The sequence below is a fragment of the Astatotilapia calliptera genome, unplaced genomic scaffold (assembly GCF_900246225.1).
Source record: "Astatotilapia calliptera unplaced genomic scaffold, fAstCal1.2 U_scaffold_43, whole genome shotgun sequence".
Taxonomy (NCBI): Eukaryota; Metazoa; Chordata; class Actinopteri; order Cichliformes; family Cichlidae; genus Astatotilapia; species Astatotilapia calliptera.
In genome coordinates, this window is record NW_020535782.1 from 42,600 (window position 1) to 48,598 (window position 5,999).

Sequence of the window (5,999 nt, forward strand, 5' to 3'; positions counted from 1 at the left end):
GAACCCATCTTTGGACATTTGTAATTAAATATTTTAAAACTCCATCAGAGACTCCTGATGTGGCTGTTTGGAGAAGGAAAAGAGGGACAAAGTGGAGCGTCGAGCTGAGGCTTCATTCACTGCAAACCTACAGTTATGTTTCCTTATTTCTGCTGTTTGCATGTTCACAGCTGAAATAAAGCTGCCTCTTTGACTTCATCCTGTTGTGTTTGGGTCCAATCCTGCCTGCCACACAGCGCTACAGGACAAAGTCTAATATTTTTATCTTTTTAATGAATCTTTGGTCATATTTATCCAGGAAAACACAAACATGTAAAGGAGTCATCACAGGTCTCTGACCTCGTTGGTCCAGGTTCAGCACTGAAGTTTGGAGGTTGATGTTTGGACCAGTCACTCCTCACCGACGGACTGCTGGATCCTGCAAACTGTGACCTCTGACCTCTGCAGACACAAACATGTTTTATTCAATGATCAATTCTCTGATGAAGTGATTGAAGCAGCTGTGATCACACAGACTGCAGATAATGCAGCTGTTTCCTGTCAGTAACAGTCCTCTTAGATTAGAGTTCAGCTTTTTACAGGAAAACAAATGTCCCTGAATGCAACAGTGAGACACAGTCTGCCTGTGTGGCTGTGATAGCTGCCGTTAGGAGCGCTCATGTGTTTGCAGTTAGACGAGGAGATGTTACCATCATGGACACGTTAACAAATCCTGCAGCATCACGTGGCACAAACACTTTGTGTTCCTGTCATCTGCAAGCAACAGGAAGTTCATTAATAAAGGCAGGATGGAGACGCGACTGTGATGGTTCTCCTTCATCCAGCTGTTACACACATCTGGGCTCACAGGACAAGCCTTTGTCTAATACAGCAGCTGCTCTCTGAACACTTTTCTGAAGAGGAGCTGCACAAACCTTTGTTTGCTTTCTAGAGCAGCGTATCAAAGTCAAACTACCCACTGCTAGCAGCTGTTTCTATCATAGTTTAGGATCCAGATGTGTGAGGTCTAGATTTACACCTCTGATTAAAATACATAGTTAAAAACAGCCAATTGAGTCCAAATGTGTCTTAAAACCAGATAAACTGACAGTTACAGCTGAGCCTGTGTGTCCTTGGAGACACTGCTCTGCTACAGAGATGCATTTTAGAAACCAGGAAACATCAAAATCATTTAAATCAGAGAGTTCTTGTTACTAACAGCTCACCTCTCTGCAGCAGACACAGGCTGGGATTTAAAATTAATGCCTCGACGATTGGACCGGTCACTCTGTAAGGACACAGAGCTGGATGGTTTCTGATTGACGCTAAAAGTAAGTGAACATGAAACATGTGTCACATCCAATGTGTCCAATACATTACATAAAAAGTATAAACAAACTATGTAAATAGTTTATTATTTAAATCGTTAAATAGTAAAAAGCTGATTAAAATTTCAAACATTTTAACACTGACATGAACTTACTTTTTGTCAGATGACTTTTTTTGCCCTAAATTATGAAAGAAATGCTTCACCCGTTTGCTCTTAGAGGACACAGAGCTGGGTGGAGGTCCAGGCTGGTTCCTGTGAATAATGATGGAGCAGTGATGTGAGTGCTGAGCTGTGACATGGAGAAGAGTCATGGACAGTTAGAGATGGTCATCTCACCTCTGAGCTTTGGTCTGGCTCTCATGTTCCCCACACAGAGTGCTTTTAGAGGGAGGGACTCCCTCCTCTCTGTCCTCACACTGATCCATGCTGCTCAGTTCACATCAGCTCACACACACTTTCTACCTTCACCTGCAGAGGAAACACAAATCATTCATGTGCACATCAACTGAAATCCTCCTTTCCATCATGTGTGCTGTCCAAATATCAGCTGAATGCAGTCAGACAGCAGTGTGAGGCAGAGGAAGCTGCCATCAGCTGCTCTACTTCTACTATCAGTCCACTAGATGGAGCCATGAAGCACACATGATGCATTCACTGACACACACTGATTCACTGTGACTGGAAGTTTAAGTACATTAAGCCTCCACTCATCTACATTGTGCTTACAACCCACTGCCCCCCATCTCCCACCCCCATCAACCTCCTGGGGCCAGGAATGACTGGAACTGAATTGGAAACGGGCGTAATCAAACATAAATCTGTTATTCTTATCCAACCTGTCTGCCTGGACACAGTCTGCTGACCAATCATGGAGCCTATGATTCGCTTGGACAACAACTTCATGAATGTGGAAATGAAACTGAGTGTCAGCTGAGTGTCGAGCAGAAGAGGAATCAGAGAAAAGTGACAGAGCTGCTGACTTTACAAAGAAAACTAAAACCATGTTGAAGAGATTAAACAGATAATACAAGCTAACAACAACAACACAGCTGCTGCTGCAGACAAAACACATGTATGAGTGTGTGACAGGAAAAGCACTGAACAGAAGTTTACTATTAAAAATGCAGCATGTTGTAAAAAGTTTGGTCAGTGAGACTGAAAAATGGCTGCATGAGTTACTATTGTGAACAAACCCCTATAAGAACCCTGATATTACCTGAATAAGATCAAATCCTGATACGTAGTGCAGACCTTGGTAAGAGATACGGTCCAACTGGAATATAAACCTTTGGTGTGTTTAATCCAGTCAGTCTCTGAGTAACTCCACTCCTCTGCTTTCTGTTGGAAGAGAAACAAAAGTTTGTAGCACGATCCTTTTCCTCAGATGCCTGTGTTGGATTTATATTACATCTAAGATAAAAAATAATTCACAAAGTCTGCTCTGTCCTCCTGTCCTCCCTGCAGTCTCTGTGAGCTCCGCAGAGTGATTATAAAGACCCGGAGCTCAGAGTTTCTCCAACACCGTGGTCAAGTGTGAGCCACGCCTGCCACCCGTTATCTGCCAAACTTGAGCTTCAACGCTAAGTTTTACGGTAGTGCTGCTTCTTATCCCTTTTTGCTGATCACACACATAACAACACACATGGTTTTCAGGAAGTTAACAGAAATAAAGCCACAGTGTCATTTGTTTTTCACTCAAGTTGTCTTTTCTTCTTAATTTTTCTGGTAATGCTTCTTCATTCATGATTCATTCAAATCTAAAATAACTTCAAAAAATGTAAAATATTTCTGAAAATCATCTCTTATAGTTGAAATTCAGTTGTCATTTGGCTCAGCTGCTCTTTCATGCATCCATAGTTTCACCTCAAACTGCTGCTTGAGACACGAGAAATTAAAGAACAACTCTGTTCAAACGGAGAAACTTTGAAGGAACTCAATAATGTCATTTAAATGGTTTCAGGTAGGTGTATGAAGGTTCTGTATTCAATCATATATGATAGTTGACATGAAATTCTGAATTCATCTTCTTGGACACCCACACTGCATAATTCTGTAGAAATGAAATTAGTCGTTTCTAATCAATTTCAACATCAAGATCTAGCTTGTAAGATCTAGCTTTTTTCATTTGAGGGAATTAGCCAAAATAAAGCCTATCTTATCGAAACAGCATTTTCAGACAGTAATCCATGCCTTTGTTACTTCTAGGCTGGATTATTGTAACGCACTTTATTTTGGGATTAGTGATGCGTCCATTAGGCGCCTGCAGGTTGTGCAAAATGCTGCAGCACGTCTTTTAACTGGAACAAAAAAGTTTGAGCACATTACCCCTATTTTAATTTCACTCCAGTGGCTACCTGTACATTTTAGGATTGTTTTTAAAATTCTCTTATTTGCTTTTAAATCTCTTAATGGCCTGGCCCCCCCCTACCTCTCGGAGCTACTACAACCATATACACCTGCCCGTTCCCTTAGGTCCGCCAATCAGCAGCTCCTTAAGGTACCGAAAACTAAGTATAAATTTAAAGGTGATCGTGCTTTTGCTGTAGCTGCTCCAAAGTTGTGGAATGATCTGCCCTTGCATGTTAGGCAGGCCTCTTCTGTCTCTGAATTTAAAAGTCTTCTTAAAACATATTTATTCGCTGAAGCCTTTGGCATTGATTAGAGGGGTTGACTCAATTTGTTTTAACATGTTTTAATTTATTGTATCTATTTATTTTATCGTATCTCATTTTAATTTTCTTTACGTATGCTATTAACATGTACAGCACTTTGTGAAACCCTGGTTTTATGTTAAAGTGCTTTAGAAATAAAGTTGGTATGGTATGGTATGGTAAATATCATAACATTGCATCAAAATGCGTAAAAATGATTCTTGATAGCTGACCTTAAAGTCTCTGTGCATTCTTCCTCTGGGTTACCTTCTCTATATATTTGCAGTTTAACCACCAAAAGCTGCAAGGTTTCAGAGAAATAAAAGGAACGTTCTACTCAAATTTAATAAGATTCATTTAATAAACAATAGAAAAAAAACTTTGACAGTTGTCATAAAATTCTTAACAAACTCCTCTTCTGTCTGTAGCTCAGGAGTTAGAGCAGGTCACGAAGTAACTGGAAGGTTGGTTGTTTGATACGAGATACTAACCCCAAGATAGAAAACTCTTCTGCACAGGAAAAGTCCTTGAATGAGTCATTTGTATGAAGCACTTTGAATGCTCAGAGTAGAAAAGCACTATATAAGAATCAGTCCATTTACTACATGTCCGCAAAGTTTCATCTCCAACCACTGCAATATTATTTGTTAGGATCGCTGTTCTCTCCGGGTACTCCGGCTTCCTCCCACCGTCCACAGACATGCAGCTTGTGGGGATATTTAGTTGGATAATCCAAATTGCCACTAGGTGTGAATGTGCGAATGAATGAGAGTGCGAATCGTTGTCTATCCCTGTGTGTTGGCCCTGCGACAGATTGGTAACCTGTCCAGGGTGTACCCCGCCTCTCGCCCTATGACAGCTGGGATAGGCTCCAGCGCCCCCGCGACCCTGAAAAGGATAAGCTGAAGCTGATGGAGGATCGCTGTTTTTTTCCTCAGGGTTTTGTGATGCCTTTTTGTTTTTGAGAGTCTTTTGTGTTTTAGTTTGGCTCTTTGTATATAAGGATGGTTAATAGTTTGCTTTAGGATTTACTATATCCCATGTACCCTGTTTTCATATTGTAGTTTGTCTTCTTGGTTTTGTAACACTAAATATCTGCTTTTGTGATCCCTTTCTGTACTTCAGTTATGTCCCTTTGTCTGTCTTGTCTCTCTGTTTGTCTGTCATTGTGTGATTTCCCCATCTGTCATGTTTCCTATTCACTTATATTTTCCTTTCTGTTTTCTACATGTCTGCGTATGTCTCTGTGTATCATTTCCTCTTTTTTATCGTCTCGTGTCTTGTGAACTTAGCTTTGAGTTTTACTTCCCCCATTTGGTTAATGATTTGTTCCCATCAGTGTCTCAGTCTCGTCTGCATTTATCTATCTCATGTTCCCCTGTCCAGTCTGTTCTCCTCTATGTAATTTAAGCCTTGTTCTCCATGTTTTCCTGTTTTATTGTTTTAACTGTTGCTTCCTGTGACTATTGTAGTTTTCTCCTGCATCATGTCTCTCACCCGTTGCCTCTCGTCTCATTATCCAGTGTGTATTTATTGTCCCCGTCTTCTTGTGTACTTTGTGCTTTCCTTGCTCTGTGTTCCCATGGTTTTGGGGGCGGTGGTGTGGGATTGATTAAGGAAATGGTTGGGTTAATAGGAATGACCAAAATGAGAAAAATAAATCGATCTTCAATAAGAGAAAGGATTATTCTAAGAAGGAATATTTTTGATGGATCAGAATTATATAATGAAATATGAACAAAATCTTTTGTTAATCATTGTTTATTAACTGAACCTTGTTGAATTTGAGTAGAACTGTTTTTTAATTTGGCAGAAACACGGCAGCAGTTTGAAATGAAACTATCCAGGCTGTAGAGTAGACGAGCAAAATCAAGAATCCACTGAGATTTTCATGACAACAACTAAGAAGGATTTCTTAAATGAATTGTTGATACGCTGTTATGATAATCCACTGAGCTTATTGAATTTGGGGAGAAATGTCCTTTAATGTGCAATCACACAGTGGGCTGAGATGAAACTGCACACAGTGTGGGTGTCCC

The 5,999-nt window shown here is 40.3% G+C and overlaps 1 long non-coding RNA gene across 1 annotated transcript; it reads right to left on the minus strand.

Annotated features, from left to right (window-relative positions):
- Window positions 1-266: 266 nt before the first annotated feature.
- LOC113018142 (uncharacterized) lies at window positions 267-1,679 on the minus strand. The gene is made up of 4 exons (XR_003271717.1): window positions 1,646-1,679; window positions 1,463-1,561; window positions 1,206-1,304; window positions 267-441 (listed from the first exon to the last, which is right to left on the minus strand). It is a non-coding gene; the product is annotated as an uncharacterized LOC113018142 (long non-coding RNA).
- Between the last annotated feature and the right edge of the window lie 4,320 nt (window positions 1,680-5,999).